Consider the following 12,594-nt stretch of genomic DNA (forward strand, 5'->3'; position numbering starts at 1 on the left):
TGTAAAAAGTATTATTACCGGGTCCTAAGTTGTTACAGTTTCTGAGTTCTTCCCCCAAGAATTATTTTGAAGTTTATTTTTTTTTAATGGCAATAGTGTAGACATTTTTTGCTTATTTTTTGTCATATTTTTATGATCTTGAGTTCAGGACTTGGTCTTTACTACGTTAGTTTTTCGTATTTGTTGACTCTTGCATTATAGCTTAGTACATGATCAATATTCACAAATGTTCAGTCCGTCCTTGGAAAGATGGTGAATCCTCCTACTTCACTGTGGGTTTGTCAATCTCTCCTTGTAATTCTGTCAATTTTTGGTCTGTGTGTTTTGAGATTATGTTGTTAGGTTCCAAGCAGGTTCAGAAATTTTGTGCCCGTGTGAGAAAATGTTCCTTTTATCACAGCCTCTTAAGTCTAACGACACTTTCCATCTTTCAGCTTTTTTCTGATATTAAGATAAGTGCACCAGCTTTCTTTCGGGTAATATTTTCCTCGTAAACCACTTTCCCCTCGAGTCTCAGTCTTTCCGGTACTTCAGCTTTTGGTACGTGTCTCATAAATATCATACAGGTGCATTTTTCTTATTTCTACCTTGTCTGTGATCTCTGTCTTCCGGTGGTAACTTAGATGGGTAACGTAGATAGGTGTGCATTCGTTTCTGCCGTCTGCGTTTGTACCTTCTACTTTTTGTGTGTTTTTTATTTATTCGATTAAAAAAAAAAACAGCTCTTCTTGTCTTTGGTTGGATCAATTGAATTTTCATTACATCCCTTCATCCACTCCCACCCCTCCTTTTTCCGTACCTAACATTCATTTTGACTTAATCTGAAATTAATAAATATCTCTTCCTTAGTCTTGAATCATGCCAAAGCCCTAAAATGCTTTCATCCAAACACCCCCTCCTGTCTCTATGCCATTATTGTCAATTTTTTACTTCCGTCTCTCATTCTTACAGCCCTCAAATCACTTACTAGTGCTGTTGTTTCCAAACAGGCAGTGCTGATTTAGATTTGCCACATAGTTACCAATTACTTTCTAGTTGATAAACTTACACTTCTCTCTTCCAGATGGGTTTTTTTTTTTTTTCCCTGAAATAAATCCTATAGCATTTCTTTCAGTGAAAACCTTTATAGTGGTACTCTCTCAGTCTCTTAAGAAAGAAAACCCTCTTCTCTCCCTCATTGTGGTATTGGCATTTAGCTGGAAAGGGAATTCTACATGGGCCTTTATTTTCTCTCAGCAGAAAAGTCCGATTATGTTCCTTTATAGAGAGATTCTGGTGTGCCAAATCCAGTTAGTGGAGGAACTGAGACTTGAATCTATGCCCGTGTAGCACCAGAGCGTAGTTTTTAGCCACATCTTTTGTATTTGGACCCACTGAGTAACACAACATTTGAACAACAAGCTAGGTCTATGTCATGACAACACATAGGCAGATTTGAAAATGAAACGTCCAGTCCAGCTGAGCAAGTGCTTCTAGGAAACTTCCCTTATGCTAGGCAGCATGGGGGATACAAAGGGGCATGGTTCTGTGATGGACAGAAGTGCAGTCCCATGAGAGGAGCAGGAGGCTGCCCGGCAGCATTTATCCCATTACACTTGAGCACCCTGGCCGGCGTTCTGGGCCTCCTGATACGCGGAAATAGAAGACACGTCAGGCTCTCTCTGAGCCACGAATGTCCTTGTATATTGACTGTCTCCAGTTGTACGTGTGCACTGGCTGGGGAGCACCTAGAAGGCAAGCCCGAGACAAAGGTGTGCACGTTCCTTCATAGTTTATTTTGAACGCGAATGATTCTGGAGACCGGGAGAGTGCGGCAGGAAAGGGGGAGAGCCAATACAAGTGTGCATTCTCAAGTCGGTCCCTGGGGCTCTGTGTTACTCAAGGCTCCCCAGAGAAGCAGGACGAAGAGATTTATTTTAAATAATTGGCTCATATGATTACAGAAGCTAGGAAGTCCAAAATCTGCAGTGTGGGCCGGCAGGCCGGAGACTCACAAGAGCCGTTGGTACACATGAAGTCCAAAGACAGTCTGCTGGAGAACTTGCTCTGGGAGGTCGGTCTTTGTTCTCTTCAGGCCTTCAACTGATTTGTTGAGGCCCACCCATATTCTGTGGATGGCATTCTTCTTCACTTAACATTCGCTGTTTCGATGTCAATCTCATCCAAAACACCCTCCAAGTTGGCACATAAAATTAACCATCACAGACTCAATCCCTGGATCCCTCCCAGTAGTGTGTAAAGTGTGCCTTGGACGGTGCGACTCTGGACAGAGAGGGAGCACTTGTTCACGGGTGCCCCGTGTTCCGTGGCCACGACCTGTCCTCTGGGATTAACTCTCGTTTCCTGGTTGTGGAATGTGGATGTGTGAATGCTGGGCACATTGTCACAGGTGTCCCACACTGCTGCGTCAGGGCAGGCCTGGAGCCAGAGACACACGGGGCGTTCCAGTCACACCCACAGGAAATGGATTGCCACGGCGCTGGCCGGAGCAAAAGCTAGGATGAGAGGATTGAAGGCAGAGCAATGCCCTACTTCTCTGCTTCCTGCCAGGGAGCTTTGACTTACTGCTTTTCCCACTCCTGGTAGGAACAAGCATTTACCTTTTCATCCCTCTCCGGGAATCGTCACTCTCCTCTCCGTGTCTGAATGACCCTTCTCTGTCCATTGGTGGCAAGGTGTCCCGCAGTCCTTATGACCATACCGCCCTGCAATCACTGTTGAACTCCCTGACGGCCACGAAGTCCTCGAGGGCAAGGACCTGCCCCGTGTTTCCTGGTTCCTCGGTTCCTTGGTTCTTATGAATTGCTTAATAAACGTGGCTGGAAGAAATGGAACAGGTTTTTTCTCTTTGACTCTGCCAGTATTCTATCACCACAGGGGTTGTTCTCACCGTACATTTAATACTCTGTGATTGTGCCTCGACCCAGTCCCTGAGCCCCTCCGGGCCCGTTTTCTCACCCGTGATGTGAGGGAAATGCGACCCACTCAAAGGTTTGTTCTGGGTGAGATGAAGCAGTGGCTAGAAAAACACTTGTACAAAGCGAGGCTCTGGCTCGGGCTGAGTGTGACCGTGGCCGCGGCAGAGGTGGCCCTCTGGCCCCCCGGGTCCGCTCTCCACACCTTCCACAGGAATAGACTTGCCATCGGGCTGAGTGGGAAGCGACACTTCCCGTCTCCTTTGTTGCTGGGGAGGCCTGGTGGCCAAGCGCAGGGGGGGTGTGCAGACACAGTGGTACAACCCCTGGGGTGTCCCGAACACGGACGATGGGCCCTTCCCCGTCCCCTTCTCGTAAGCTGCCCTGTGAGTGTGCTCACCGCCTACACTTGACCCCGGGCAGAAGACCGTGCCCTCGGGGCCAGCACAGCAACGAGGTGGAAAGGGTCTGGGTCACCGTCCTGGACCTTGGGACTGTTAGGTGACAGGGAAGTAAACTTTTCTGTAAGCCTGTAAAAGTTTCTGTAAAAACTCTGAAATTTTACACTTTCTCTGGTTCAGCAGCCTGGACTTTGTCCCGTTATTATAAGCACAGTGTTGGAGGGGGGGGTGCCTGGGTGGCTCCGTCTGTTAAGCGTCCGACTTCGGCTTCATGATCTCGTGGTTCTTGGGTTTGAGGCTGGAGCCTGCTTCACAATCTGTGTTTCCTTCTCTCTCTCTGCCCCTTTCCCACTCATACTGTCTGTCTCTCTCAAAAATAAACATTAAAAATTTTTTTGTAATAAAATTAAGTACAGTGTTGTGGCTCCTGGGTGGCTCAGTTGGTTAAGCGTCCAACTTCGGCTCAGGTCATGGTCTCACGGTTCGTCGGTTTGAGCCCCATGTCGGGCTCTGTACTGACAGCTCAGAGCCCGGAGCCTGCTTCAGATTCTGTGTCTCCTTCTCTCTCTCTGCCCCTCCCCTGCTTGTGCTCGCTCGCTCGCTCTCTCTCTCTCTCTCTCTCTCAAAAATAAATAAACATTAAAAAAAATAAGTACAGTGTCAGCTTGAGCCTCAGCTGACCAATGCCTTCCCTACCTTTGACACTAAACTCATGTTGGACAAGAATCACGTGGCCGTCTTTCTTAATGAGGACACGAGGTTGGAGGCGCAGGAGAAGTTGAGGACTGTATTATGCCTTGCTTGCTTTTCCTGCGTGCACGTAGAGTGACTCTAGACAAAAACACTGACTTCATAGCAAACCATGCACTTCGCGAAGCCTTGGGCAGAGAGGGTGGAGCTCATACAATGAACTCTTTGCTTTCCTTCTTGTGGCCTTGGCCAGGTCTTTCTGTGACACAGCATTTATTAACCAGAGTCTCCCTGTAAGTTGCAGCTGAAGAAATTTTCTTTGAGTGGAAAAGGCCCAGTGCTCCAAGTCAGACGAGCTAAGTTCAATTCCAGTGTTACTACTTAGCAGTGAAGTTACTTCATCTTTCCGAGTCCCCAAGTATTATCTTCTTTCCATCTGTTAAATGAAGATGCTGCTGTCTGCCTCCAAGCGCTCCCAGATCACCTGTCATTGAGACCAAAGGGCCTAGCAGGTTCCTGGGCATTTTGTACACTTCACAGATACTAACTTCTGTCTTTTTTTTCTTCCTTGCTCAGAAAAAAATGGGGGGGAAGCCTTGACTGACAATTTTTTCTTGAATTACCGTATATCCCACTTTCTCAGAAAGTATCTGCGGCTCCGTCCAAAATGTACATAATTTATAAAGGTTACAAAATGCTTCCGCAGTCCTTTTAGGGCACATGATTTCCTTCGGATCCTGAGGGGTGTGTGTGTGTGTGTGTGTGTGTGTGTGTGTGTGTGTGTGTGTAGGTGGGGCGGGGGGTTAGATTTAACTAACCCTCTCTGAGAGAGAAAGTGCTGAAAGATGCAGTTTGGGAGAACTGGGCTCTGGAAGGGAGATCGGGGCCCCTGGGGCAGCTTCCTGGGTCACAGCAGATGTCCCTCCTGTGGAGTCTCCTTCCTGCACCCCTCACCAGCTCCTCACCAGCCCCTCACCAGGCCCTCACCAGCCCCTGCACGCTCGGCCGAGTGATGGAGAGTATGGCCCCTTGCTTTCTGTTTCGTGTGGGGCACGGATGCTGCAGGCTGGCAGCAACAGAGCTCTGGGAACCACCTGTGCTGCTCAGGGACAGCCTGCACTCACTTAGCACCTACCGGGTGGCCGGAGACCGACTTGAGTGTCCTGTAGCGCTTGCCTCCCCCAAGCCTCTTAGAAGCGTTGCTTGAACCCAGGGAACCCATTCCTTCGAACCTGGCCTAGTGCCTGGCACCTAATAATTCAATGAGCATTCAGTATGTTTGAACCCAGTCTTGTGACCTGGGTCGGCTCAGACCATGTCCCGGGCTGCTTTCCATTGCCTTCTTTGAGGGACTTTGAACGAGACACTCTCTCCAAGGTGCTTTTCAGCTCTCGAGTTCTCATATTCCACATGTGATGTCACTTTCCGGTAGCTTCTGGTCTCCAGCTACTTCCATCCCCCACTCCAGCCCAAAGACAACTATCAGCATGGCCTGGGGTTTGGGGATACATATCGAGTCGGAAACAGATGGCTCCCACTTCTTTCTTTTACCTCCAAGACTATAATCCTGGTTCTTAGCATTTGACTTTTCATTGATGTGCTGGAGCTCCCCAAGACCACTCTCGGGTTCAGAAATCGCTCGAAGGAGTCCCAGAACTCAGAAAAGCCCTTACGCGCACGGTCAAGGTTTGCTACCACGGAAGGATACAGATTAAAATTGGCAAAGGTAATAGGCGCGGCGGGCAGAGTCCTGAGAGAGCAGGTGTGGACCTCTCCCAGTGGAGTTGTGTGGACGGACAGTGCTTCCTTCTCCCAGCAATGACGATGGAAGGAAGTGGGCAGGTTTGACAGATACCTAATCTGATTTGAGGAGGTCGAACTGGTAATGTGGGTCTGAAGTTCAAAGAGGAGGCTTGAGCTGGGAGGCATGGGTGTCCGGGGATAACCGGAGCCCTTCAGTGTATGAATTTCCTAGGGGTGGATTTCAGAGAGGGCACGTTTGGCAGGAACTCCAATGCTCCTAAAAATCCCCGGAGGATGGTAAGCCAGCCCGGGAGACCGAGGACCATCGGCCTGGGATGTAAGAAGGAAGCTGGGAGGAACCATCTAACGTTCCAAGAAAAGGGGGTGGTTAGGGGTCTTGGCTGCACGGGAGGATTACGTTAGTTGAAGATGGTACAACAGCAGTTGGATCTCGCAGAAATAGTTGGTCATGGGCGATGCCGGAAAGAAGCCGTTTCGGAAGCGGGAGGGTGAGTTTAGCGCTTTGCAAGGGAGGGAGAGATGAGCAGGGAAGCCACGGGGGGGCTACTGTAGGTAACTCAGAGGTCTGGCTGAGGACAGACGTGCAGAGAACGGGAAATAGCCAGAGGGGCAGCGCGGTGCGGGGGGGGGGGGGGGGGGCCTTTGTGTTTTTGTTCTTAAAAGCGGGAGAGCCCTGAGCACGGCAAGGTGCAGCAGGGAAGAACCTAGGGAGAGGCCGAAGATACAGAAGGGAGCGGGAGAAGGGAATGCGGCTCTCGAGAAGGTGGGGCTGGAACGCAGGGCCCACGGGGACACTGACGCCAGGAGAGAAGGGAAGCATGGCCCACGGGCACGGGAAGGGTTCCAGAAGCACCGCTTGCTTCCCCGACGCCGTGGGAGGGGGCCACGGGGGCCACTTTTCCGTTCAGTTCGACTCTGCACCCTCCCGCTGACGGCCGACTTGGGCCAGACGGACGGGTGACCCGAGCGCAAGAGGATCCGGGGCTTTCGTGGAGCTAGAGAGGAGTGGGCGAGACGGACAGCCAGGGCCGGAGCTAACACGTGTGGAGCGTGGGCCCTGAGCCGGCGGCCGTGGCATCTCACTCCCGCAGGAACCCCGGGGAGTGGGCGGCAGTGCGCTTCTGCTGTAACAGACGAAGGCTCGGAGGCGCGGAGAAATTGAATTACTGTCCCGGACTAAGGGAAACGGAGGGAAACGGCGGGCCTGCGCCGCCAGCCCGGGCTCCTCGCCCTGGAGGCTACACGTGCTCCTCATGACAACACCAGGCACCAGCTGCCACCCATAAAGCGCGTCTCAGGGAAACGGGGGCCGAGATGCCCGTGCGCCCGGCTGTCACCGCTTCTCTGGGGGCAGATCCTGGCTTACGTCAACCTCGTCCTCTCCCCAAAGGGAGAGATTCGCTCGCTTTCCTCCTGGCGCCCCGGCAGCCAGCGCGCTCCCGCCGGGTAACCCGCGGCCTCCTCCGCGGGGCTGGTCTCTCTGTGCTTTAATCCTCCTCGGGTTCTCATTATAGCTATTTTCTGCATCCCGAACTGGGGCACGGAAGATTTGTTTTAACTTAGCAATCTGCGTGGGAAATCCTAAACGGCTCGCAGAGAAGATGGCACGAGGTTTGAATCTTCCGCCCGAACCTCTCCCCCCCCCAACCCCAGCTCCAAATACGCAGTCGTGTATACGGCAGGCAGCCGTATTTGGAGCCTCGCAGATGTCTCTGACTTCCAAGCTCGAAGCCCCAGGGTCTGATCTCCACCGCTGGCCCTACTCCCCTTGTCTGCTGTCCCCAACAGCCCTCCCATCTCAGTTACCAGCATCTCCACAGCTTCCCAGGTATCTCCATAGCTATCTTGACAGCGATGACTCCACGTGCTTGGGATTGTACCTCTCCTTCTCTCGGACTCCACGTATAATGGGCTGATGTATCCCATTTTTTCTCACTTCAAATTGTGCATGTCCACAGTCCAACCATGTGATGGTTACAAGACTACTTACAACAGAAATGTTTTTAATTAAAAAGAATAAAGCAGTGGACTTTGAGTAAAGCAGATAACCCTTCAGGATGCGGTGGGCCTTGTCCAATCAGTCGGAGGCCTGAAGAGATAAAAGACGGACTTCCCCCGAGGAAAGGGGGATGCTACCTGCAACTTTGGACTTGAGTTGCAACATCAACTCCTCTCTGGGTCTCTAGCCTGCTGGCCTTCTTTGCGGATTTTGAACTCCTTGGTTTGCATAATTGTGTGAGCCATTTATTTTATATAAATCTCTCTGGAGAAAGAAGAAATACTCTTTCTGGACAAATGAAGAAACACTTATGACAACCACAGTCGTCATTTCTGTGGCCGTTGATGTGGCCGTAGCTAGTATTTGTAACTACCTTCTTCCACTACCTGTTCCATATTCCCTTTGCCTTCAGCAAAGACCTTGGCTTGTCATGATTTTTGTACCTAGTGGGTGACCGAGACCTTCATTCCTGAGGGGTCTGGGTGTTATGAGTAGCTCTGCTTGAATGGAATAAAGTCCCTGACTTCAATCCTAGGGCATGGTGATACTAAGAGACACCCTAAGGGGTCTTCTGCACTCCAGACACACTCCTCCTTACCTCCTGGTGGAGAGGTGGTCCAGTTTCCCCTTGGTAGTCGGAATCAGTCACCCAGCAGGCACAAGGACTTTCTTCTTTGCCGGTTGATTGAGAGGCACAAGGATCCCAGAGTGGCCAGGTGGCCGTCCTAAGTTTCAGTTCCTTGGAACCATACCTGCCACCCACCTTCCCTCTCTACGACCTCTAGGCCAGCTGGACACGGGGCGTATATAGGAAACAAACATGTTTGCTAGTGGAACGCTTTGAGTGATAGTGAGTGGCATGCAGGCTGTATGCAGAAGAATGCAGAAGAACTGGCTGGATGTGGTAGGGGGGCATTCTAGACAGAGGAGACTGCAAACGTAAAGGCCTGGGGAGATCAGAATGGGCATGTTATGTCCATCTCCGTAGACACTGAACTGGACAGGAAGGGTGAGGACGAGTGGCTTGGGACGTACGGTGAGATCTCTTGTGAGTTTCCTGTTTTCACGTATAAAAATTCCACTTTATCACTAACTCAGGAAGCTTTTCCTGGCTATTCAGAACTGACTTCTATGGAGGGTGCCTGGGTGGCTCAGTGGGTTGAGCATCCGACTTCGGCTTAGGTTGTGATCTCACAGTTCGTGGGTTCAAGCCCCACGCTGGGCTCTGTGCTGACAGCTCGGAGCCTGGAGCCCGCTTCGGATTCTGTGTCTCCCTCTCTCTCTGACCCTCCCCTGCTTGCACTGTGTCTCTCTGTCTCTCTCAAAAAGAAACAAACATTAAGAAAAAAAAAAAAACCTCTTATTTTATTTAGATGCAAGCATTTGGTGAAACTCAGTGTTATCTCTTTTTCACTTTCCCCACCAACTTCTTCCCTTTGTATGAATTCACATGGAATTAGCCAAGTGGGGCTTTGGAAATTTTTCTCACATACATACATCTGTTTAAGCCATAAACCAGATTACCAGTTGATATTACAATATTAGTAAGTGGATTATAACATTTTTACAAGTAAACTTTTTTTAAACAGTTTTTATTTATTTTTGAGAGGCAGAGAGAGACAGAGCACGCGTCGGGGGAGGGGCAGAGAAAGAGAGAGGGAGACACAGAATCCAAAGCAGGCTCCAGGCTCTGAGCGTCAGCACAGAGCCTGATGTGAGGCTCCAGCCCACAAACCGTGAGATCATGACCTGAGCCCAAGTCGAACGCTTAACCGACTGAGCCACCCAGGCGCCCCTAAAGCCAATCCTCATTTTTTTTTTTATTTTTTTTAATGTTTATTTATTTTTGAGACAGAGAGAGACAGAGCATGAATGGGGGAGGGTCAGAGAGAGGGAGACACAGAATCTGAAACGGGCTCCAGGCTCTGAGCTGTCAGCACAGAGCCCGACACGGGGCTCGAACCCACGGACCGCGAGATCATGACCTGAGCCGAAGTCCGCTTAACCGACTGAGCCACCCAGGCGCCCCTAAAGCCAATCCTCATTTTAAAATCAATTTGGACTCATTAGAAAGCCCATTGGCTGCTTGGGGACTTTCCCCTCCCTCTTGGCCTGCCTAAAATCCCTCCTGCTGGGAGGAGTCCGGACCGAATCCGTCGCATTGTCTTGATGATGGGGAGGAAGATGTCTAACTCACATTATGCAGCCCTCTCCACCTCTCTGTGTGTGTTCATTTAATCCCAACAACAACCTAAAAGCATGGGGAGATTGACGCACGACAGCCTGAGCAGGTTGTCCCCATCACAAGGCAGGTGGGGTATCTGAGGCCAGTCTGAGCCACAGAAGCCAGCACTATGAGCTGTGCACAGTGAGCTCTCTGGGGCCTGGTCCCAGCCTAGCGCTGAATCTTTCTTTCATGGATGCCGATGTGGAACCAAAGCCCCTCCTTACCGCTGTCCCCTCTGGGGAAGAAAAGAATCACTTCAGGCCATGTGAACATTGGCACATTTGCAGCCACTCCAAGTAATTTTCCCGGTCATGGTGGCTTTTACATCATACACCCACAGTATCAACTCACCATGACCCTTAAATCGATAACACAATGTATATACATCAGTAAATACAACGTATTAAGATATAAACGAACACATGTATTTAAGTTGATGAAGGCCATGGCTAACAGACCCTTGGTGGACACTCACTGGTTCCCAGGGATTCCCTACCATTCCTTTTTTTTTTTTTTTTTTAATGTTTATTTATTTTGACAGAGACAGAGACAGAATGCGAGTGGGTTAGGGGCGGAGAGAGAGGGAGGCACAGAATCCGAAGCAGGCTCCAGGCTCTGAGCTGTCAGCACAGAGCCCGACGCGGGGCTCGAACTCATGAGCTATGAGATCATGACCTGAACCAAAGTCGGACGCTCAACCGACTGAGCCACCCAGGCGCCCCTACCCTTCCTTTTTTAAAGTTTATTTATTTATTTTCATGGAAAGAGAGAGAATGGAGGAGGGGGAGAGAGAAAATCCCAAGCAGGCTCCGCGCTGTCAGCACAAAGCCCGATGCAGGGCTTGAACCCATGAACTTTCTGGGTTTCTGCACTTTCTGGCAGAAATTCTGAGAGGGAGGGAGTCAACACGATGTCTTTGTATTTCAGTTACTTTCACCCTTTGTTGGTCGCTCCGTGAACTTTCCTGGAACTTCTTAGACCCCTTGCCACTCTGTTGAATTCTAGTTATTTATGTGCCAATTTCATTCCCCCCTCCCCTGCACTCCAAGGATGGGCTGGAGCTTTGATTCATCTGTCTATCTTCCTTTCCACTCACTAGAGCCCACCCTTCCCCAGACAGCATCTGGTGCCATCCCTTGGCCACAGGAAGGGCTCAGTACATATTTGCCAGGTGAATGAATGAACTGTTCCCTCGCTAAGACCCTGCCTAATGGAAGAGACCCATGCGCACACACCCAAGGTTGACTCCATGGCCTTATCTCCACTCAGGATTTCTCTACTGAACTTTCATTCTATCAAAAGGCCTAGAACGAGAAGGAAGAGCAGGTGCTTTCAGTAAAGTCCAAATAAGACCAGCGAAGTTGTACAAATGTTTGAAGGAAGACATCGAATTCCAACAAAGATGGTCTAGCTCCCAATACCATCACCACAGTCACTGCCACTGAATCACTGTTGGGTTCCAGAGCCTCGGTGACCCTGTGATTGTAGAGGGCCCCACCCCTGGCTCTGCCCTCTCTACTTGCTGGCAGGTTGCTGTCCCATAGCCTCGTCTCTGAATGACCTGAAGCGCATGGTCTGCAAATCCCCACTCGGGGGCTGATGAGCGTCTTTTCCGCAGGAAGGAAATACATCTCAAATAAAGTGGTAGTAGTCTCTTAAGTAGCTTTCTTGGAATCAGGACTCCATTCTGGATATGTGGGGGATGGCTACGGTCTCCACCCTCGAGTTTATATTCTCATTGGGAACATTTAAAAAGTGACGCTAGAAGTTAGACATCAGTGTGAGCGTAGCATGATGGGAAACAACAGCCCAGGGTGTGTCCCTGGGGTAGGACAGGATATACTCGTATGTGGCGGGTCTCAGAATCCCGAGAACAGAGCGGTGCCTCTGGGCTGGGCCTGCTTGGGAAGGCTGCCCCCAGGGGACGATCCCGTATTGCCCTGGAAGTAGAAAGTAGCAGCGTGCCCGGGCTGCTGGTCAGCAGGCTGACCTCCCTGAAGCTCGACAGCCAGACTGGCACAATTATGGTGGAAATCAATGAATGGGGTGATTGATGCTTTCCACTCCCCAAGCTGATTTCTTTCTATTTCTTCTCATTACTTGATGAGCCTGTGTGCTAATTAATAGCTGTTACTTCATCCTCAGCAGCTTAAGCAGCTGCTGAAAATTACGACGGGGCTGAAAACGAATGATTGCCAAGATGCACTAATTACGTCTCAGGGGAAGTGCCCGAGATATCCAGACTATTCTCTCTCTCCCTTCTGGTTGCCTTCCCCTAGTGGGTAAGTTTGCTCTAATCACTTTTGAGGGAAGCAAGCTGCACTGTGATTCTAGCACGTTGGGGTTTGTAAGGGTGAGAGCTGAGAGTAGTACGGAATCTGTTAGCAGAGTGGTCAGCAATCTCTGGAATGAGATGTGCCGAGGCCCAGCCTGGTTTCTGTCTCATGTGCCAGGAAGGGAGATGCTGCGTATACGTTGGCACAAGAGGTAAAAGAAGGCAGGTGGCAGGATTGGTATGCATTCTCCAGCTCTTGACGCAGACCATCGGCCCTTTCAACCCAAAAGGAAGAGGGTGAGGTGGCAGAAACAGCCCACAGA

The sequence above is a fragment of the Herpailurus yagouaroundi genome, unplaced genomic scaffold (genome assembly GCF_014898765.1).
Source record: "Herpailurus yagouaroundi ecotype Mexico unplaced genomic scaffold, PumYag 182, whole genome shotgun sequence".
Lineage (NCBI taxonomy): Eukaryota > Metazoa > Chordata > Mammalia > Carnivora > Felidae > Herpailurus > Herpailurus yagouaroundi.